Below are 23,770 nucleotides of genomic sequence, written 5' to 3' on the forward strand. Positions count from 1 at the left end.
CTACAGAGCTCAGCAAGGAGAGCTCTGAGTGTTGAAGAGAAACTCCTCCCTTCACACAGCCCACAGGAACAGAGCTGAGGCTGTCAACCACAGGCTATGTGCTGGAACTCCCTCCCCTCTTGGTGTCAGGAGAACTTACCAGAAGTGACTCATGCAGATAACAGAGGAACAAGGCAGTGAACAGAAATGACACAGTGCTCTGGATTGATACACACTATAAAGAGATTTTCTTTGTTCATATTTCATGTCTGAGGTTTACAACCACTTTAAGGATCCCAAATCTTGTGAGATTCCACTCCTGTGCCATTTTAGTTAGAGATTTTACATCAAGTGTGGGGAGCTAACCTACCACTTACCTACTATTATTCAGAGGCACCCGACCAGGTTCAGCCTTTCCTGGTTGCATTTCCAGTCATTGGGCTAAGACTGGGAGCACCTTCTGTTGATTTTTTGGGGTGCATATCTGGGGTAGAATAGGCCTGTGTAGTGAGTGACTGGCACCTTTCCCTTCTGTTTTTCTCTGCCTCTACATTCTCTTTGGATACTTTGCCTCCTTTGCAAGGTTAGTTCCTGCATCCCTGGCTGCTATGACGAATGCATGTGCTTACATATCTGAAAGAGGCTCTGACCCTTCCCTGTGCTATCAAAAATAACTGAAATATTTTTGCTGGCAATATAGGTGTTAAAGCCTATTTCCAGAGAAAGGAAAAATCTTCCTTCTCAGGAGGCTGCCCATGTACTGCAAGGGTTAAATGCTGGATCTAGGGTACTGGAAAAAAGCAGTTATACTTACCTGAGTTCCCCTCCCTGACAGCCAGCGCTTTCCTCTTCTTCACTATGCTCTGATGTACTGCACCTCTGCGTCCATATGTCCTGCATTGTACTTGATGATGTCAGAGGACCTGCACCTGCCAAAGCATAGGGAAGAAAGGACTCTGGGGATCAGTCTAGTAGCACGGTGTGAGCCTGCAGGAGCAGATTGAGTAAGTAAAACTGATTTTTCTGGTTCTTAAAAATAGTTTAGCATTAACGCTAGGTTCACATTTGTGTGGGTGGTGCCGCTGCAGATCCGTACGAAAATCCGTGCAGCCGCACCAACCGCACAGAGAAATGCGGACCCGCGGGCGGGTGCCATTAGTTCTAATGGCACGCTGCCCGCACTGGAAAACGCAACCGTGCTGGAAACCGAGGTTCCCGTGCGGGCTGCGTTTTCCAAAGAAGTGCAGGGACTTCTTCCCTGCATGTCACAGGCACGGGAGTTCATTCAAATGAATGGGCTCTCATGCCCGTGCAGAACGCAGCCCGCACGACCGCATATATGTGAACCGGGGGTCAACCATTATCCGAAAAGACTTGAAAAGCTTAACATAAATAAATAACTAGATGGCTTACACCTGAGAGTCCTCAAATAACTCAGTCAGGTTTTAGCCAGGCCGTTATTCCTAATTTTTATATACAGAATTCTGACAGGAATGGTACCAGCTGATTGGCAAAGGGCCAACATGGTACCAATGTTTAAAAAAGCGCAGAACAGAAGAATGTCCCCTTCTTCAGTACTGCTTGGACCTTGAAGAAGGGGACATTCCCCGAAAGCTTGTCCTCAAAATTGTATGTTAGTGCAAATAAAAAAAGTATCACGGACAGTACTCAATTGTTTCTGAGGAATAACTACAAACATTAACCTTATTCTCTCTAGAGAAGAGATATGACAGCGATATACAAATATCTTAATGCTGATTCTATCATAGGGAATAAATTACTCAGTCTCAGGAAGTGTAAGAATACACGGGGAAACTCAATGAAATTAGAGGACAAGAGGTTTAACCTTAAACTGCGCAGGGGATTTTTTATTGTCAGGGTGGCAAGGATGTGCAAAATCAATCATATATACGTGATTTCACGCGCCGCTGTTGCCCTGTAGCAGTATTTCTGCTATAGGGTGGCGGGAAAGTGGTTGTAAACCCCAAAAAAAAATCAAAATTAAAATGACCAGTCTACCTCACACAGCATTGCAGCACAAGTCATTTGTCCATAGTCTGGCCAAAGGACCAGCCAGTCATCTAAAATACTCTGCTTTCCTACAGTGAAAAAACCAGACACATGAAAAAAATTTGTGTCACCACACCCCTGCACGGTGGTTTACAACCACTTAGTAGATACTGTATGTAACTATATATGTATAGTAACTATACATACTGTATGTAACCCTTGCAGTGTAAGTTTTTAATTTGTATCAAGTGTCAAGGCCATATACAGCTAGACGTCCGTTCTAGTGTCTTTGTACACATTCCACAGTTCTGTGTCACCATATGAGCTGGAGAATATTGTGTCACACATATTGTAGTACTGCGACTAATCACCATAGATGATTCTTTATACTAATAGCCGAACACCTTTGTGCAGGATGGCAATCATCCAGTCCATTTTTCTAATGCTGTAATCAAACACTATATACATACCGCAAACCCTCCTGCAGTGTGATGATTCATGTATAAGGTTAATGGGAGAAAAGTGCAATCATTTTATACTGTAATCAAATCCAAAGTCAGTTGCTTAGCATAAGCATATGCAGTCATTATGACAACTTGTATATACTTGTGATTTTACAGGCTCTTGGGAGAAATACGTCTGCTTCAAATATTTTAGCAATGCTGGAGTTTGCTTCATTGTGTACAAAATGCACCATGAGGTTCAACGTTGAAAAGATCATATAGGAAGACCAACCTTACACCACCACATACAGTGCAACCACTTGCCCTCCTGACCTGGCCATTTTTTGCGATACAACACTGCGTTACTTTAACTAATAATAGCGAGGTCATGCAACGCTGTACCTAAATGAAATGTATGTAATTTTTATTTTTATTTTTTGCGCAATAAACAAAAAAGACCAACAATTTTGAAAAAAAAACAATATTTTTTACTTTTTGCTATAAAACACATCCGGCAAAATAAAAAAAATCAAAATTTCTTCATAAATTTAGGCCAAAAAGTATTCTGCTACATGTCTTTGTAAAAAAAAAATTCCAATACATGTAAATTAATTGTAATGAAATAAATATAGTGAGCGCTTCCCAGTGTAGCAGCTAGCACCTCAAGGCAACCAAACAAAACCTTCAAATACAAAGCATATAATAAAGTGCAATGCTGAATGATGAGTCATTTAAATATGAATAAGTCCGTGGGTAAATGTGGTAATAACATTCGAGTGAGCCAGAAGATCAAAGTAATGGTGCTTGGGAAAACCGGTAAAAATGCGCACTTACCAGATGCGCATAGGATGCGCATAGGAGGAGGGGTCCTCCTTCTAGGGAATGGGCAGCACAGCGGTGTGTAGGTGAGGATTGTGTCTCTAGCTGCACTTTATTATATGCTATGTAAATTAATTGGTTTACATGAAAGTTATTGTGTCTACAAATGGAGGTATATATACTGGGATTTTTATTTTTATTATAATGGTGGCGATCAGCGACTTATAGCAGGACTGCAGGATTTCTGACACTGGGTGGGAACTGACTAACTGCCACTGACATCTCAATGACACTAATACAGTGATCAGTGCTAATAAAAAGCACTGACACTGTACTAATGACACTGGGCAGGAAGGGGTTAACATCTGTGGTGATCAAAGGGTTAACTGAGTGCTGTTTTACATTACGTGCTGTGTGTGTTTTACTAGGGAGACATGCTGCTTTGTATTTCTCTGCTGTGCAGAGAAATACAAAGCAGCATGTCCTTACTGGCAGGAGAAAGACCTGTGTTCACACACAGGTCTCTCCCCTGTCAGCTTTCAACGGCAGGTTTAGGCGGGGAATCTCCAGCCGGGATCCGGTGATTGACATCCCTAGCCACCAATGGCGGCCTGGGTAGAGCGGCGCGCGAGCTCCCTACCCGGAAATGCAAGTCCCATATATGTATGTGATTTTGTGCAGGCCTGCTGCCCTGCAGTAGTTCTACTATAGGGCGGCGGGAAAGCAGTTACTAAAAGACATAGGAGATGGTTCCAGTATAAAACTGTTGCACATTCCACCTGAGAAAACAGTAAGGGCACATTTACACCAGTGGGTGCAAGTTACACAGAGCATGATATGCTCCCGCTGCTGTGAATGGGCCCTTACTGTTTTCTCTGGAGGAACATACAAGAATTTTATACTGGTACCAGGGGCGGACTGATCATTTGGAAACTCGGGCACTGCCCTGAGGACCTGGGGTCAGTAGGGGGCCCCATGAGATGCCCCGGTACCTTTTTCATAGGCTTTTTTGAGTTTGGGCAAGGACACAGGGGCCCCATGATCCCCTATTGCCTGGGGGCCCCATGGGTTGTCAGTCCGCCCCTGACTGGTACAGGCTGTGAAGGGGTGGTGTTATGTATTGTTACAACACATCAAACTGTTTACCTTTTTTTTTTTAAACTTTATTTGAAGGTCACCATTTCATTGACCTTTATGAACCACAGCACACTGCTTTGTGGTGCAGTGTAGTAGCAACTTTGGGAATATCAGGTAAAACTCTGGACACAAACTTGAGGAAAACAAACCATTTATTAACCAGCGCTGGTTGAGACTCAGCAAGGACTAGTGTCTGCAAGCTAAGTGGCTTGAGAAACATCTCACAGAGTATACATATTAGAAATTATGTCACAATGCGTATATTTACTCTTTCACTTTCTGTACATTCGAAAAACTAAGCAATTCAGAACATGGCCTTGCTAGATAATTTATCTTCAGCTACAGATAAGAATACCAGCTACACACTGGAATACATTACTTCACAGGAAATAAGGGAGGGGGAAAGTGAGATGGCGACCTTGTTTTTGCAAACAGAGGCTGCTAAAAATGTTAAAGTTTAAAGGGGAACTCTGCAATACTTGGGTGCTGCCACATTCCCCCCTTTGATGCTATCGTAGCGAAAATTTGAGTGAAATAAAGCATCACCAATTGACCACTAACCACCCAAGGCATTAAGGGGCTAAGGGCAGTCCTGCTAATCCTGGGTCTGCATTTGCGGTTTCACACTTATGCATCTTATCTCTCTAGTTTCAGACAGAAAAATACAGGATGTTGGGAGGGGGGAGTGAGTTGAGAGAGAAAACAATCTGTATGAAGCTGTGCACTACAGGTATCAGCCAGTTCTTTGCAGCAAACAACTTGAGCAGAAACAAAGCATCACTTAACATAGCTTCATAGATGAGGTCATACCTGGTTCCCTACAGTGCACGTTGAATAAGTTGTTTCATTATGTACACAAAATGTCAGTTATTGTGCCTTCACATTGATAATGAGAATGCTATAGTAACATCCTAGTGGTTATGGATCCTACTCTAATAGTCTTGGCTCTGGTTCTAGCCAGGGTTATTATTATGCCTAACAGCAATTTCATTAAAACATTTTTATCAGGCATCATATTGGTGTATATTCCCATCTTCCGCTGTGGGTTGACCAGTCAGCTTCCGGGTGTGACTGAAGCAGAGCTGGAGGTCTTCCTTTTAGCACAGCGGTTCTCAACCCGGGGGTCGAAAGACCCTTTCACAGGGGTCGCCCAAGACCATCGGAAAACACATATTTCCGATGGTCTTAGGAACTGAGACACCGCTCCTCTATCCGTCTACAGGCGGGTCCGCCCACATGCAGATATGCCCACGTACGAGTACCCGGCGTGATGACATCATCACACGAACCCCATCACATACTCCCCGTACGAATACAGGTGTATGTGACAGAGTTGACGCCATAATGTAGTTATGTGGACCAGTCACACATGTGTAAAGAGCAGCTACTGTGTAGAAAGCAGCTGCTATGTTGAAAGCAGCTACTCTGTTAAAAGCAGCAGCATTGGAGGTAAATCGACACTTCATGAATTATAATTACTGGGTAAATGTAAAATCAGCTACTGTAAAATCATCAACTACTGCAAAAAAAAATATCTGTACCATGGAAACTTAATCTGGATGCTGATCTGTCTTTTTATATTCAGCTGTGGTTGATGTGAATACTGCCCCCTTGTGATAGTAACAGGTATGTAAAAAAAACAACACAGAGAATGGCAAATCATAGGAAACTTTAATGAACTGTATTGACTGACCTATGTATCATCTTTTGTATTATTAAAGCTATTGTTATATATTATTTTCATTAGCAAACCATCCCATGACAATGGATCATGTAGAGAAGAATGTTAAGAAAAGAAAATATAGTGAGGATTTTCTATAGTATGGTTTTACCTCAATAATTACAGCAGGAATTCAGAAACCACAATGTGTTATTTGTTGTTAAGTTCTATCAGCTGAATCTATGAAGCCGAACAAACTAAAACGCCATTTTGATAACAAGCATCCAAGCTTTGCCGGCGCAAAGATACCAACTATTTTAGAAGCAAAGCTGATGGACTCAAGAAAGCCAGACTTGACACTGGTGGCAAGTACCACAAACAAAACATAGCAGCAGTTGAAGCTTCATATTTGATGGCACTCAGAATCTATGAAACCTCACACCATGATCGGAGACAAATTTGTTATGAAATTGAATGCAATTTCCTTATCTAATGACACTGTCCGCAGAAGAATAGATGACATGTATGCTAATATTCTTAATCAGGTAATTCAGGAAATTAAATCTGCTCCACTTCCAATATTTAGTATCCAGCTTGATGAATCTACAGACATTGCAAACTGTTCACACTTACTTGTTTACGTGACGTATATTAATGATGGTGACTTTAAAGAGGAGTTTCTTTTTTGCAAACCTCTTGAAACGACAACTACTGCACGTGATGTATTTGACACAGTTGGTTCATTTCTGAAAGAGCATAGGATCTCTTGGGAAAAGGTTTGTGGCATTTGTACAGATAGTGCTCCAGCTATGCTAGGACCAAAAGTCATCAGAACTCACTGTATGATTCATCGGCAAATATTAGCAACAAAGAAGCTGCCACAAGAGTTACAAGAAGTAATGAAAAGAGTCATAAGTTCTGTCAATTTTGTAAAGGCGATCACTTTAAACAGTCAACTGTTTTCGCAACTGTGCAATGAGTTGGATGCGCCGAACAATGCTCTGCTATTTCACACTGAAGTGAGATGGTTGTCGAGAGGAAAAGTTTTAAAACGTGTTTTTGAGCTTCGTGATGAACTCAAAACGTTTTTTAATCAGAAAGCAAGACCGCAGTTCAAAGCACTTTTCAGCAATAAAAGTGAACTGCAGAAAATAGCTTACTTGGTTGCCATCTTTGCCATCTTGAATGAGTTAAATTTATCACTGCAAGGACCAAATGCAACATGCCTCGATTTGTCTGAAAAGATCCGATCATTCCAAATGAAACTTCAGCTTTGGCAAAAAAAATTGGATGAAAATAAAATTTACATGTTGCCTACCTTATCTTCTTTCTTTGAGGAACATGACATTGAACCAGACAAAAGGATTACTATGATAATTTCTGTGAAAGAACACTTGCACATGCTTGCAGACGAAATTTCATCGTACTTTCCAAATCTACCTGACACTCCATTTGCACTTGCCAGAAGTCCATTCACAGTCAAAGTTGAAGATGTTCCTCAGACAGCACAAGAGGAGTTCATTGAACTTATTAACAGCGATGCAGAGAGAACTGATTTCTCTACAACGCCAGTTACAAAATTCTGGATCAAGTGTTTGCAGTCATATCCTGTCTGGGACTGTGTTGCGCCTTCTTCTTCCATTTCCAACAACATATCTTTGTGAAACAGGGTTTTCCAGCTTGTTGGTTATCAAGTCTAAATACAGAAGTAGACTTGTTGTGGAAGATGATCTTCGTTGTGCTCTTGCAAAGACTGTCCCGAGAATTTTGATCTGGTGAGAAAGAAGCAACCTCAACCTTCGCACTGACGTTGGCTTTTTACGCATACTGTTGCAAAATGTAGCAATGTAGTTTACTGTTGTTATATTAAGACTGTTACCCATGCTACACCATGCTTCAAGACAAAATTTTGTTTATTTGTAATTAGAAAGAAATATTTCACAATATATAATTACATATTGCTTTTGTGATTAATCACTATGCTTTAATTATGTTCAATTTGTAACAATGAAAATACATCCTGCATATCAGATATTTACATTACAATTCATAATAATAGCAGAATTACAGTTATAAAGTAGCAACGAAAATAATTTTATGGTTGGGGGTCACCACAACATGAGGAACTATATTAAAGGGTCACGGCATTAGGAAGGTTGAGAACCACTGTTCTAACAGATATCAGATGTATCCCTTTCTTCCGCTGTTCGTTGACTCAACAGCTTCTGGGTGTGTGGAGAGCAGGGCTGAAGTTCTTCCTTCTGATTTCTCTGGTCAGCTTCAGCTTCAAGGGGTTTTTAGGGTCTGCTTTACTCAGCCAGGAATCTGTGTGATCAGCAGCTCGCTTTGCCCTGGAGTGATGTAGCCAGGGGTCACCTCAGCCACCTTAATGTCTGTGAGAGTAGATAGCAGAACAGTATAAGGACCTCTCCATCTGGGCCCTAAAGGGGTTACGCTCCACTCTTTTACCCACACTGCATCTCCCGGTGCAAAAGAGTGGATGGGGTTGGACAGGCTTATTGGGAGTTTCTCTTGAAACCATTTCCTTATATACTGCATATTCTCCCCCAATTTCTGTAACAGTTCACGGTTCACCACCCCTCCTATCTGGTGTAAGTCTCCCTTGATGCATCTAATGATGGGTGGGGGCCTACCATATAGTACTTCAAAAGGGGACAAATTTGTCCTCTTTGTTAGCATACTCCGGATTCTCAGCAAGGCAATGGGCAGCATGAAAATCCACTTCATTTGGGTTTTCTGACAGAGTTTTGCCAGTAGTAACTTTAGGGTGCGGTTCATTCTCTCCACTTTTCCAGACCTTTGAGGCCTGTATGCAGTGTGTAGTTTCCAAGTAATCTTAAGTGCAGTTGCTAATTCCTGAAAACATTTGTGAACAAAGACAGGACCATTGTCTGAGCCTATGGAGGAGGGAATTCCATATCTGGGGATAATCTCATGTATTAGGCATTTGACCACTTCTCTGGTAGTTTCAGTTCGTGTAGGGCAGACTTCCACCCAACCTGAATAGGTGCAGACGGCCACCAGTAGATATTTATATCCTCCTGAGGGGGGCATAACAGTGAAGTCGACCATTAATTCTTCCATCCTGTCACTGATACCACAGGTTTTCCCTGTACTTTCCAGGTTCAGTCTCTATACATTCTTGTTCTGCCTTTGTATAGATTGCGTCCTATTCAGAGAGTAGTACTGAGAACAGAGGGGCCATAATCTGTTGTGGAGACCACTGGAGTGCTGCCTCCCTGGCTGCTTGATCTGATTTTCTGTTGCCTTTGGCCACCTGGGAGTCTCCCTTTTGATGATGCTTACAGTGTATCACTGCAACTTCAGAGGGGGCCCATACAGCTTCCAAACATTCTAGTATTTCTGTCCCATACTTGATGCTCTTTCCCCCGGATATGAGGAGTCCTCTTTCCTTATACAGAGCTCCATGAGCATGAAGAGTCAGGAAAGCATACTTAGAGTTCACATAAACATTCAGTCTTAGGCCTGCAGCTAGTTGTAATGCTCAGGTCAGGGCAGTCAGTTCCGCTTTCTGTGCAGAAGTTCCCTGTGGTAAGGCTTCTGCCATCAGTGTAATATTCAACGTCTCGCTTTCCCAAGGGGCTGACTCTCAAGTCTGGCCGACTTACGTAAATTTCATCCATTACCTGGAGGCAGTTATGTATTAGGGGTTCCTTTGAGGTAGGGAGCAGGGTGGCGGGGTTCAGGGTGTTAACAGTCTCTAAATGGATTTGAGGATTTTCACACAGCATGGCCTGGTATTTGACCATCCGGCTGTTAGTGAACCAGTGATTTCCCTTATAATCCATCAATGCCTGACTGTGGTGTGCAACGCGGACATAGATCTCTTGACCCAGTGACAACTTATCAGCTTCGGCCACCAAGAGGGCTGTTGCTGCGATAGCCCACAGGCAAGGTAGTCATCCTTGAGCTACAGTGTGCAGTTGTTTCGAAAGGTACACCAATGGGCGTTGCCATGACCCCAGGTATTGTGTCAACACTCCCACTGCTATCCCCTGCTTCTCCCTGACATTCAGATAATAGGGTTTTTTACTGTCCGGTAGGCCGATGGTGGGGGCTTGCATTAAGGAAGTCTTAATGTCTTGGAATGTTTGGTCTTGTTGTCTTTCCCATAGGAACGGTTCCCTCTCTCCCCCTTTGTAAATTCATAGAAGGGCTTGGCTTTTGTGGCAAAGTCTGGTATTCAGATCTGGCAGAATCTGGCTGCTCCCAGGAATTCACGCACTTGATGCCTGGTTGTTGGTGTAGGGATTTGGCAAACATTTTCTTTCCTGCCCTCGCCCAACTGTCTTTGACATTGTGATACTTTAAATCCCAGGTATTTTACAGTCTCATGGCACAACTGAGCCTTTTTCCTGGATACCTTATAGCCTGCCTCCCACAGTAGTTGTAGCAGTGACCATGGGCTCCCGGGGGCCTAGCGGGATGGAATCCGGTCGGTCTTAGTACTTATCCTCATCTGGATACATAGAGCCTGGTAGCCCCACAAAGTTTGCATATTTGTCTTCTTGCCTGTTCCTTTTATATTATCCATTATGAACCTGTCCCTCTTGTGGCTCCCTTCACATGGGGTTCTGTCCTCATCTCCCTTTTTGGGGACCCTCTCACTTCCAATGCCCCTCCTGTTTGTAATATGCACACTGATCTTTTCCCAGCCTTGGTACATAATTTCCTTTTTTTTCCACTTTCTTGGCCTCCTTCCGTCTAAACGTTCCCTGGTCCTTTTGGATCTCTCCGTCAGAGCTTCTGCTAACATGTCCACCTTATTCTCCAATCCTATTTCTTCTTGTTTCTAAATTCCAATTGACAAACACTTTCGTAGCTATTCCTAACAATTGTGAAATATTGATACCGGGGAACCCTTTTTACTCTTGCAATTTTCCTCTTAATATCCCTCTTAGACTAACAAAAGCAGTGTTAAAAAACATCTGATTGTCAGCTGCTTCAGGGTCAAACGAGGTATATAGTCTAAAAACTGAACATAGTCTCTCATAAAACTGTCCTGGACTTTCATTGGGCTGTTGAAGAACTTCTGTTGTCTTGCTGAGATTTGTGGGCTTCTTGCCAGCTGTTTTCACCCCCTCTGTAATAGTTGTCAGATAAAATTCAACTTTTTCCATATTCCCCAAATCAGTTGTGCTGAAGGGAGTGTAGACTAGAGTTCGGTGTCCCCCTATTAATTGTTCCCTTAGGGGCATTTGCATGGGTATATTGAAGGATAGGGTAAGAGTCTGATTACTGGCACTGGGGTCCTTCTGGGTTGAAGTGAACACCTGATCTGTGCACCCATTAGTTGTTGCTGTGCCCCCAGCTTCTATCCTACTGCTAGCACTGAGAGTGTCAAAACTAAGGGTATTAGTATGAACATGTTTGGTAAGATTTGGCATTGACGGGCTACTCGCATCTGCTTTGGGAAGTAGGTCTGAGCTAAATTCCCACTGTCTATGGGTAGAGACATCAGGGCTTGTCCCTTGTCTATATTCACCCGTGGTATGTCCCTGTACATATGGAAGAGGCAGATCTGTCTCTTCAGGTTGGAAAAAGATACACTTGGTACTGTTAGTCTGTGGTATTACCTTTGTCATAACCATAATTCTACACTGCTCCTCCCTCACTTAATGCATCCACTTAGGGTCTTCCTCTGTCACCCTTTTCCAACAGTTGGTCAATTGGTCAATTATCTCTAAATCAAACGTGCCCTGGGGCGGCCAACATTTTTCATAATGGGGCACAGTGTTTCTAACCTTTTAGGACTGAGTTTCAGTTTGCAGGTTTTGCAAATTCACTCCTGAAATTACTGACCATGCACTCAAAAAGGGGTCTGGATTGACTAATTACCACCCATATTATTTCCTTAGAGACACCAAAACAGACACAGAGGGGTAGAGGATTGAGAATCTGGTAAGGTGTCCAAGCAACTCTGCACCCAAATGAAATTTACATCATTTTTTTCCCCACGAATTGAGCTTTCTTTTGGTGGCGTTTCATTGCCTGTACGTTGGTTTTTTTTCTTGCGCTATAAAAAAAAAAAAAAAACAATTTTGAGAAAAAAAACTATATTTTTTTACTTTTTGCTATTAAACATGTCCAGTAAAATTTTTTTCATCAAGTTTCGTCATACATTTAGGCCAAAATGTATTCTGCTACATGTTTTTGCTAAAAACAAATCCCAATACGTGTAAATTAATTGGTTTATGCAAAAGGTATAGCGCTTACCAGGGACGGAGTGACCATTCGAGCTCTCGGGCACCGCCCGAGGGCCTGGGGTTATTAGGGGGCCCCATTAAATGCCCCTGGTACCTTTTATAGGCTTTTTTGGGTGTGTTTTGAGTGTGGGCAAGGACACAGGGGCCCCATGATCCTGGCATTTACAAATGGCGATATATATACTGGGATTTTTTTTTTTTAATTTTTACTAGTAATGGGGGTGATCAGCGACTTATAGCAGGACTGCAGAATTACGGCGGGCATTCGGACACACAGGGGGGAACTGACTTGGTGTCACTGACATCTCCAGTGTCACCAATACAGTGATCAGTGCTAATAAAAAGCACTGACACTGTACTAATGGCACTGGGCAGGAAGGGGTTAACATGTGGGGTGATCAAAGGGTTAACTGTGTGCTGTGTGTGTTTTACTATGGGGCTGCAACTTGTGTGCTTCACTGTAAGCACTCTGCTTTGCATGGCAGTGTGCATGAGCTGACAGGGAGGAGAACTGTTTAGTTTACTAACAGTTCTCTCCCCCGCCCCCCATCAGAGATCCTCGGCAATCAGGCAAACCGGGACCCGATGATTGACAGCCATGGCTGCGAATGCCGGCGCGAGCCCCCTACCCAGAAATTAAAAATCACACACACACACACACACACACACACACACACACACACACACAATTTTGCACAATTTTGCACACCCATGCCGCCCTGTAGCAGTATATCTGCTATAGGGTGGATGGGAAGTGGTTAATTTCAAAATGTTACCCTTTAGAAACTGCTTAAAAGTCTAAAAACTCTCTAAGAGGGTATTTCCTCTCAGATTAAAGAGGTTTCCTATTGCTTAATCAACAATCCTGCTCAGGGACCAAGAGCAATATTGATTACAGCAGTGTTCAGGAGGGTGCGTCAGACTACAGGAGTACTGGTGGGGAAGGATACAATCTGACTTTCCTTTGTGCTGGCAGAACAGAGATATTTAACCTTTTCTGCAGCACTTGGCTGATAAAAAAAAAGGAAAAAGATATTTATTAGGGTATATGAAGCTGGACTGTTACAGTAACAGACTAAGAATCAATGGTCTTTAAAAAACATATACCGTTGCATGGTAGTTGTGCTTGTGGTGCTTTTTCATATGCTTCTGACTACTACAAAATAAATGTCACTGTGTATAAACCCTTACCTGCCTGTAATGAATGTTAGTTGTACATGTGGCCCAAATTTTATTTTTCAAAGATTCCTTTTATTACTACAAGTTGAAGCCAATCTTTGTTTGATTTTCAGAAGTTTTGTCCTCCCACACATCTACTGGAATAGTTTATTTCACTAGTTAGAAGTATAGGCTTCCACAGTGACTGCCTCAGCACAATCCTGAGGTGGTTGCTTGGCAAGAAGACCTGTGATTAAAAATCACCGCTTGACTGCTGGATACAATCTGGCAAGTTATTCATTGCTGCAGAATCTTCTTGGGAATATGAATAGAGGACTAGAAAACTAATCTGTCAATGCTAGAAGGGAGAAATGCCAATGCATTCCTGAGATGTATGCATGATCACTGGCAGCCCCCTCTTCACTGACAGATTGCTGTGTTTCCTACAATTCTTGTATAATCAAGCTGAAAGTATGTGAAATATTATTTCTAGTCACATCACAGCTGCCTTATGGAGTTAGGTTGGTCTCTCCAGAGCATTTTAGAGAGTCTATTGATTACAATAGGCATTGGACTGATTGTTCTACAGTGGTCCTAAATAGAAATATGTTCCCATTAGAAGATGAAATATATGCATTTTTTTAAAAAAACCTGCCTAGTTTGTTAGTTTCATATATATAGAGGCTGTCCAAAATTATGAATGATTCAGCTAGCTGAATCTTTATCATGTGTATGTTCATTCATCATCTGGCATCTCAAAAGGGCTGGTCTTTTGAGCAGTCCGTAAACAAATATGAGCTGCTCATTCATTGCAGTCCATGCACTGTCGATGGACAGTGGTGCCAGTTCCTAATCACCATTATGACTGCTATACCAGCTTCATAAAGTCTGGACACAAGCTGCTGCCAAGGCTTCTTTATACTACACAATTGTACTACTATTCTGCCCCATCTGTCACATCAAAAAAAAAAAAAAAAAAAAGTATGCTTCCCATGCTCAAGACCCCATGTATCTTTCTTTGCCATGTGCACCAGTAGAACACAAGGCCTGTGAGGCCACAGCAAGCCTTTACATAACACTTTCCCACCAATCCCTTTCCTGATGAAGCACTATCCAGCATTTTTTTTAACAGTCTTGAATGGATACATTGCTTATCCCATTCACCATAAAACTCTTTCCTAAGAGAAGTTCTTTAATAAACTCAAGGTTTCCAATAACAGATCAGATGTTCTAAAATGTGGAAACTCTTCAACAATACTTAGAAAGGGACAAATCAGTTCTACTCCAATCTTTGCAACAGAGCAGCTGTTACTGCATCCTAAAGGAATCAGCTGAGGTGGCCTGGACATCTTCTATTTAAATTCACGCATTCCAAAACGCATTCCACTTTCCTACTGGAAAGAGGCTCCTGCTAGTAGTTTGCTAGAATGATAATATTCGGAATAAGCTTGTTTTCTGCACTTAAGGAAAGTGAGATCAGTAACACTATTCCTAGAACATACATGTAATGCTACACAGGAGCTGCTTGGTACATTGGGTTCTCTGTTCTTTTGCCTCGACTGACACACAAGGTTAAGCAAATGGATACTGTATTCTTACTGGGAGCACACATATGGATACCCTGCATACAACTAAGATTCAGTAACTTAAAGCAAACAGCAGACTGGTTAGTAGTACATAAACCCAATTTATTTATTTTACATCACAGAACAGGCTATTCATGACTATGCGGGTTATATGCCACCTATAGGTGAATGGGCACTGGCCAACCAATCAGAAAGGAAGTCCTCCCCTATATAACTGTCAGGGCAGGAGCGGTGGAATGGACAGGCAGGCCTAATGGTAGGGTCACGCACTGACTGACGACAACCACCACCCACAGACCGGAGTCCCTCAGGGCGCGGAGTCTAAGCCCCAGGCTGCCTTTCACCAGGGCCCCTGATGGTGGAGATAGACTTGACACAGCCAGGGACCAGGTCACGGCCCCCGAGTAACCCCAGCTGTAGTAATGGCCGCCGCCAATGGCGTATAGCTGGTGGGAACCAGATGGAAAACGATAGCGTAGTCGGACAGGCCGGGTCAATAACAGCGGGACAGACAGTACAGGACGGTAGGCAAGAATACACAGGTCACGAGCCGGGTTCAGCAACGGGAGGTCAGATAAAGGGATAAGGCTGAGAATAGTCTTAGTCAAAGCCGAGTTGGTTTCCAGGAGAGCCACGAGAGTAGAACAAGAGCTTGCTGCAACACAATCATACAGGACACGAATGCAAAGTGCAAGTGCAGACAACAGGCTTAAATGTGATCAACCACACCCCTCTGGGGGATGGACCGCAGAGGCCTGAAAGCATAAAAGGCTCCCACCATGCTTTGCAGAAACCTAAGATGGATGCCAGCACATGGAGCAGCATAACCTCTGGGGAAAGGTAGGACCTTGACAATAACCCCTCCTACACAGGAAGTACTTCAGTTTTTTAGCCAGTGTCAGTAAGGTGGATGGTCACTGAAAGTGTTACTTGTGCTCCAAGAAGCATACCTAAGGTCTATATGGCTTCCCTGGGGAATCATGGACTTTAATCGGATCCATTCGGAAAGCTGCTTAGCCAAAATGGATGGTACCCGAGCCTCGCTGGATAAGGAGAAGATTCCTCTGGGTTTTGCCTGTAATGCAGCCTTACAGCACTGGACCCTGTGTAACGGAACTTTGTGCTGTGAAAGACTGACCAAGGCATTTTTTCCAGTAGAGTGCTGTACAGGTCTGAGCAGGGGCCCTACCTCTATGGAGACCGAGTCCTTGAGAGCCAATATGAAATTGCCTGCCATAATGAGTGAAGTTTGGTGCCTGGTGGTTGTCAGAGGCCTGTGGCGGGACTGATAAGCTACCTCTTTATTCTCCCCCAAAAAACCTGAAGTTTTCGAGGAAAAAAGAGGTGTCATTCTGCTAATGGGCCGTTGTTCCACCAGGGGGAGTCCTCACTGTGGACCAATGCCATTACGTCTGCCTGTGTTTACCATAAGGGGGCCACTAGAGGGAGTAGAGGTCTCTAGGACTGCGGCTGACCGCTGGCCGCAAGGTGCATGCACGATAGGGTGTGCTTGTGCATTCTGCGGGCACGCGCACACATGCATCTGTTTTACAGGGGACCAAGAAGTGGGAGAGGTTCCTGTCACTAGAGCCACTAATCTTAGAGCAGGAATGGGTGGAACCAGAGGATGAGGAGCTGAAAGAAGGTCAGGCAGTAGAATCTCTATCGGAGGGGTCACAGCCTGAATAGAAGCAGGCAATTGCTGTCTCTCAATCTCAGAGGACCTCACTAATATGGTACACTCTGGGTTCAGGCTACTCCCAACAGAAACCTCTGAGGTTACTTATTCTTCTCTGGGCTCTTTGAAACCTCTGCAGGGTACTCAGGCATTTCCAGTGCATCCTCTCCTGGAACAGGTTATGTATGCTGAATGGGATCATCCAGACAGGGTTTTTGTTCCGACAAAGAGGTTTTCTTTTTTGTATGCCATGGAAGAAAAATTTGTTAGGAAATGGGATATACCTGTGGTGGATGTGGCCGTTTCATCCTGTGGATGATGTTCAGGTCTTCAAGGATCCAGTGGATAAGAAGCTGGAATCTCTTCTTAAGGCCTCCTTCTTCTTGGCAGGTTCTGCCACACAGTCAGCAGTGGCAGCTATTGGCATTTGCCAGTGTCTTTCGAACCATGTCAAGCGAATGCTTAGAAGGCTTTTGGTGTAGGGGGAGTATTCAGCCGAGGATTTGGAGGATGTTCCATGTGCTTTATATTTTGTGGTTGATGTTCCCAAGGGTTCGATTCAGCAAATTTCTTGCATGGCCCTCTTATCAATACAATTGTGCAGGGTTTTGTGGCTAAAGAGTTGGTCAGCAGAACTGCCATGCAAAACACTGGTGGCCGGTTTTCCCTTTCATGGGGAGTGACTTTTTGGGGAGGGATTCGGACAAGTACAGTGGGGAAAATAATTATTTGATCCCCCGAAAATTTTGTACGTTTGCCCACTTACAAAGAAATGAAGAGTCTATCATTGTTATCCTAGGTGTATTTTAAATGATGACCGAATATCAACCAAAAATCCTGACAGACAGACATCTTTTTTGGGGAGTCTTTTGGGTTGAGGTACCAGGAAGGGCATTGGGAAAATGCCCCTCATGCAGCCGGCTAACTGCATCTGGGTTGGGGGTTTGGGCCATAGCACCGTCTGGATGCAAAAGGGCCGTGCTGATCTCTTCCTGGAATTATAGGAAGGAACCACTACATCCAGTACGTAAAGCACAAAAGTGTTCTAGAGCCAACTGAAATAAATAGACACTTTTGTACCAGCGTCTGTCTTTTTGGGAAACTAAGTACAGCTTCATCATCTGGTCATTGAAGTCCACCCCCCATGTTAAGGTTATAGTTGTGGACACAGAGGGACTTCTCAACAACACCAGCTGCCATGGAAATTTGGATGGTCGTGTCTGCGTGAATGGAAGACAGAGCGAAATATCCTGTTTGTTCTTCCACTTTACTGCAAGCAATTCCTCATTTCTCAAGCAGGCTTTTTCCCCCCTTTCTAAGACGGGTATTGACAAGCCATTGGGGGAAGCCCCGCCAATTAGGTCACACAGTCACACATGTGCCAATTCCAAGATTGTATAAATTCCTAAATAGTGGCTCACTTGAATAAAAATTGTCCATGTATAAGTGGTACTCCTTATGGAAATAGGATGACACCAAGTCCCAAACTATCTTGCCACTGCTCCCCACGTAGTCTGGGCATCCGTGGGGGCTCCACGTGACCCTTTTTCCCTCGTAAATCCAAAATGTACATGTATAGCGTGTTGCCTTCTCACAGGTCTTATACATCTTGACCCCATATCTGGCACGCTTGTTGAGGAGAAATTGTTTGAATGTAAGGCGGCCAGAAAAACTAATGAGGGACTCATCAACACAGATGTTTTGCTGGGGAGTATAGACCTCTGCAAATTTTTGGTTAAAAGGTGAATTACGAGGGGCTGAATTTTGTGGAGCCGGTCAAATTTAGGGTTACCCCGAGGATGACAGTGTATTGTCGTTGAAATGCATAAGTTGCATTATATTCTCATATCTATGTCTGGCCATGGCAACAGAGAACATGGGCATATGATTTATTGGGTCTGTGGACCAAAAAAAACGCAATTCATTTTTTTTTATTTTTTTTTTTTAGGAATATTCATGTTGAGGGTTAGGCCCAAAAAAACCTTTAAATTCGTAATAGGTTTCCATACAAATGGTCTGGCAAGGGTTGAATTTGGGTTGGCGGCGATAAACTGTTGGGCATATAAATTGCTTTGATCCACAATTAATGCATACAGATCTTCTGTGAAAAACAGCTCCAAAAAATCAAGGGGAGTAGTTAAATTTGTTGTTTCAACCTGAATTCTGGGTTGCACAATGAATATGGGGGGGGGGGGGGGGGGGGAAGTACGGGTGCTACAGTATTTGTGGGCTGCCAATCAGGATTTGCAAGCACATCCGGAAGGACACTAGAGGCTATATGGGCCTGTGTGCGAATTTTTGGTGTTTGTGGGACACTACTTGTGCTAGTCACCACACCAGCTTGTACTGCACTTATGGGACTAGCCACATCACCAAGTGATACTGCAGTGCTGGTATGTATAAGACCAGAATTACTAGGCCGCTGGTGCTCGCCAGTTCACCAAAAGGTTGAGTGGTACTTGTACTGGCACTCTGTTGCATATGAAAATCATCATGCAATTGTAACATCTCAGCAACCTTGGAACGGGGTCAGGTATGCCTGACCTTAGCAGGGACCTCTACTCCATCATCTGAGCTGTCAGGATGCCGCTGCTGTCTACAGGTTTGTATGCTGAGGCAGATTCTGTCAGTTAGGCTTCCCCTTCACTCTCATCTGATATGCTCAGAATCTTGTAGGCCTTTTCACTAGAGTACCTTTCGTTGGACATTTTGGCCGCCAAATTTATAGGTACCTAGTGCAACTCACGGGAAAAAAAAAAGAGCACCTGGCTGTCAGGGACTGCTTGAACTGCTACAAAAATAATAAAATAATAATAACCTGCAAATGCGAACAGATCAGATATACAAAAAAATGGCCCCTGCCCCAGTCTATAACTGGCCTTCACAGCAAGCAGCACATGGAAGGGTGACGCATGTCAAACAAAAAACCAGAGTTAGACTTACCGGTAACTCCTTTTCTACGAGTCTTCCAGGACAGCCATCTGAGACCTTGGGCTCCTCCCTCCGGGTCAGGAAACACACCATCCCCCATGCCTTTAAAAGGCGGGCCTCATATCCAGTTATTAAAAGAGAACTAGCGGAAGCCACTGAAAGACACAAATATAGGTAAATACAATTTTCATGCAGTCAACCTTAACTCTCTCGGTTGTACATTAGAAGGGTGGGAATTACCGGCTGTCCTGGAAGACTCGTAGAAAAGGAGTTACCGGTAAGTCTAACTCTGGTTTTCTCCCTACGTCTTCCAGGACAGCCATCTGAGACGATAAACGAGAACTTACCCCCTTAGGGTGGGTCCACCGCCTGGAGGACCTTGCGTCCGAACGCCTGTTCCTTATCTGACAGGATATCCAAGCGATAATGCTTCACGAAGGTGGAAAACCTCGACCAAGTGGCTGCCTTACAGATCTCCTCCGGCGAAGCCCCGGCTCTCTCCGCCCAGGACGCTGCCAAGGATCTAGTTGAGTGGGCCTTAACAAAAGGAGGTGGAATCCCCAAAACCTTGTAAGATTCCCCAATAGCCAGCCTAATCCACCTGCCTATCGTGGCTTTAGATGCTGCTAACCCCTTTCTCTGCCCTGAAAACAAAACAAAAACAAAAAGGGAATCAGATTTCCTAAATTCCCTGGACCTGTCTAAATAAATTACAAGACTCCTCTTTACATCCAGCAAACCTAGGCTGTCTTCCTCTTTACCTTCAGAGGAAGAACAAAAGGTCGGCAGAACAATATCCTGCGACCTGTGAAAAGAAGAGGATACTTTAGGAAGGAATCCCGGATCAGTCCTAAGCACCACCCTGTCCTTAAGAATGGTCAAGTAAGGCTCCCTAATTGAGAGCGCCTGAAGCTCACTCACCCTACGGGCCGATGCGATTGCTACCAAAAAAACTACCTTTAAGGTCAAAAACTTGAAAGCTGACTCCTCTAAAGGCTCAAAAGGTTCTCGAACCAAAGCCCTTAGGACCAGAGACAGATCCCAACTCGGACAACCTCCCACCTTAGCAGGCCTAGCCCTGGAGAGGGATCTAAAAAAAATCAATTACAAAGGGATTTTGTTGCAAAGAGCACTGCAAAAAAATACTCAAAGCAGAAGCCTGTACTTTCAAGGTGCTGATCGAGAGTCCTCTATCTGCCCCCTCCTGAAAAAAATCCAAAACCATCGGAATGTCCAGGGGCCCTGGTCGGTCCGAACACCACGAGGCAAATCTTTTCCAGACCTTGGAATAAATGGCTCTGGTTACCGGCTTGCGACAGCCCACCAAAGTCTTTATTACATGATCCGAGAACCCCCTGGCTCTGAGGATCTGTTCCTCAAGAACCAGGCCGTCAATCGCAACGTCTTGATTCGCGGATGCAAAAGCGGACCCTGCGCAATCAGATCTGCCCTTTCCGGCAAGGGATATGGGCAAGCTGACGCCAGCCTGTTCAGTAGGGAAAACCATGGCCTTCTCGGCCAGAAAGGAGCGATCAAGAGTAGATCCGACCTTTCCTCTAAAAATTTTTGCAGGACCGCTGGAATCAGCCTGATTGGAGGGAACGCATAGGCCAGCCCGAAATCCCAGGTGGTCGACAGAGCGTCTATCCCCAAGCTCCGCTCTCGCGAGTTTAGGGTAAAGAACTGGTCGACCTTCCTGTTCTCCCGTGACGCAAAGAGATCCACTTCCGGTTTCCCCCACCTGGACACCAACTCCTGAAACACCTCTTGGTTGAGCGACCAATCGTCGTGGGAGAGTGGCCTTCGGCTCAGGAAATCCGCAAGCGAATTCTGAGAACCTTTTAAGTGTACCGCCGAAATTGAACGCAGGTTCTGTTCTGCCCAGGTCAGAATATTGCCCGCGATCCTCTGCAGCGAAGGACTCCTTGTCCCCCCCTGTTTGTTCACATACGCTACCGTTGCCATGTTGTCTGAACGAACCTGAACATGAAGGCCCCTCAAGCCTGCCTGAAAAACCTCCAAGGCTTTCCCGACCGCCAACAGCTCCCGCTGATTTGAGGGCTTCAAGGAGTCCTCCTGGGACCACCTCCCCTGGGCCGTTCTCCCTTGTAGATGAGCCCCCCAACCAAAACTGCTGGCGTCTGTGGTTACAATGAGTGGATCCGATGGCCTCCAATCCAGACCCCTGGTCAAGTTTCTCTTCGTTCGCCACCACCACAGAGATCTCTTGACTCTGGACGGAAGCCGGACCTGCCGCTCCAGCTCTGAGACATTTCCGTCCCATTCCTTCAACAAGAAGGCCTGGAGCGGTCTCTGGTGAAATCTTGCCCACGGAACCGCCGGAAAGCAGGATGTCATAAGACCCACTGCCCCTGCGATCTCCCTCACCGAAACCGTCAGGTTGCACTGCAACCCTAACAACACTCGATTCATCTTCTCGAACTTTTCCCGTGGCAGAAAAATCTTTTCCTCTACAGAAGAGATCTCGTACCCTAGGTAAACCACCCTCTGTGCAGGTACCAAAGACGACTTTTCCCTGTTGATAAGCCAGCCCAGACCTTGCAGGAGGTTCTGAACTACTGCTAGGTGCTCGAGCAACTGTTGCCGAGACCCGGCCACCAGAAGCAAGTCGTCCAGGTAAGGAACCACCAAGATTGATCTCAGCCTCAGAGGAACCAAAGCTTCTGCTAAAACCTTTGTAAAGATCCTGGGAGCTGACGCTAGACCGAAGGGCAAGGCCCGAAACTGCCAATGGAAGGTCTGCGACCCCATCCTTATGGCCAACCTCAGGAACTTCTGACTTGCCTGGTGGATGGGAATGTGAAAATAGGCATCTCTCAAGTCCACTGTGGCCATGAAGCACCCCCGGAACAGTATATTCTTTACCGAATATAACGACTCCATCCTGAAGCGCTTGTATGTTAGAGCCTGATTTAGGGAGCGTAGATTCAGGATTAACCTGAATTTTCCTGAAGGCTTTCCCACCACAAAGACGTGAGAGTAACACCCTGAACCCCGCTCGTTCTGAGGCACCTGCACCAGAACTTTCTGGTCCACCAATTCCCCTATAAGACCGCATAACGCCTGAGACTTCCTGCGGTCCCTGGGAAGATCTGTAACTAAGAACCTGTTTGGAGGGCAGTCCCCGAACTCTATCCGGTAGCCTCCCTGAATCAGGCTCCAAATGAAGGGGCTCGGGGATATAGAAGCCCACTGAGGGAGAAAGGACCCCAACCTTCCCCCTACCGGGCCATCCAAGTCATTGGGGCTTGGAGGATCCCTGAGGAGGATTGAATAATATCCCTCCCCGGCCTCTGTTTTTATGCCCTGTCCAATGCTTCTTTGGCTGAACTTCTCTATTCGGAAGCACTTGGGTTCTAGGCCGAAAGGGTTTCCTAGGAAAGACCTTTTTTCTGCTCTCCGGAAAGGCCCTCTTCCTATCTGCCGTACGCTCAAGAGCCTCCTCCAGGCCTGGGCCAAAAAGGTTATCCCCCGAAAATGGTAAAGCGCATAAACGCAACTTGGACGCTGAATCCCCCGCCCAGGTCTTTAGCCACAAAGCTCGCCTAGCGGAGTTAACCAGGGCTGAGGACCTGGCCGCAAGCTTGACCGATTCTGCCGAGGCGTCTGCCAAAAACCCCGCCGCTTTCAGAAGCAACGGAAGTGATTTTAGGATCTGCTGCCTCGAGGTTCCCGCAGCTAGGTGATTCTGTAGTTGGGCTAACCAGCACTCCAAATTTCTGGCCACACAAGTCGCCGACAGGGCTGGCTTCAAACTGACTGAAGAGGATTCCCAGGCTCTTGCAACAAAACTTCCCCCCTCTTGTCCATAGGGTCCTTCAAGGCCCCCATGTCCTCAAAGGCCAGATCCGTCCTTTTTGAAATCCTGGACAAAGGGGCGTCTAATTTTGGAACTTTATTCCAGGGTTGTGAGGGGTCCTCGTCAAAGGGGAATCTCCTCTTTAGGGCACCGGAAAAGAAGGGCCTCCTCTCCGGGCTTTCCCACTCCTGTCTGATAGTTTCAACCAAGGAACTATGGACCGGAAAAACTCTGGCTTTTTTAGCATGAAGCCCCTGATACATGAGATCATGCTTCGACAAGGTCACTTCTTCCTCCTCTA

The 23,770-nt window shown here is 44.8% G+C and overlaps 2 pseudogenes; one reads left to right on the forward strand and one right to left on the reverse strand.

Annotated features, from left to right (window-relative positions):
• Positions 1-3,169: 3,169 nt before the first annotated feature.
• LOC149452947 (zinc finger BED domain-containing protein 5-like) lies at positions 3,170-7,856 on the forward strand (annotated as a pseudogene).
• A 1,382-nt stretch (positions 7,857-9,238) lies between these two features.
• Positions 9,239-11,681, reverse strand: LOC149452948 (uncharacterized; annotated as a pseudogene).
• Between the last annotated feature and the right edge of the window lie 12,089 nt (positions 11,682-23,770).

Source organism: Staurois parvus, unplaced genomic scaffold (assembly GCF_062004578.1).
Source record: "Staurois parvus isolate SC_StPar_1 unplaced genomic scaffold, SC_StPar_1.0 ptg000454l, whole genome shotgun sequence".
Classification (NCBI taxonomy): Eukaryota; Metazoa; Chordata; class Amphibia; order Anura; family Ranidae; genus Staurois; species Staurois parvus.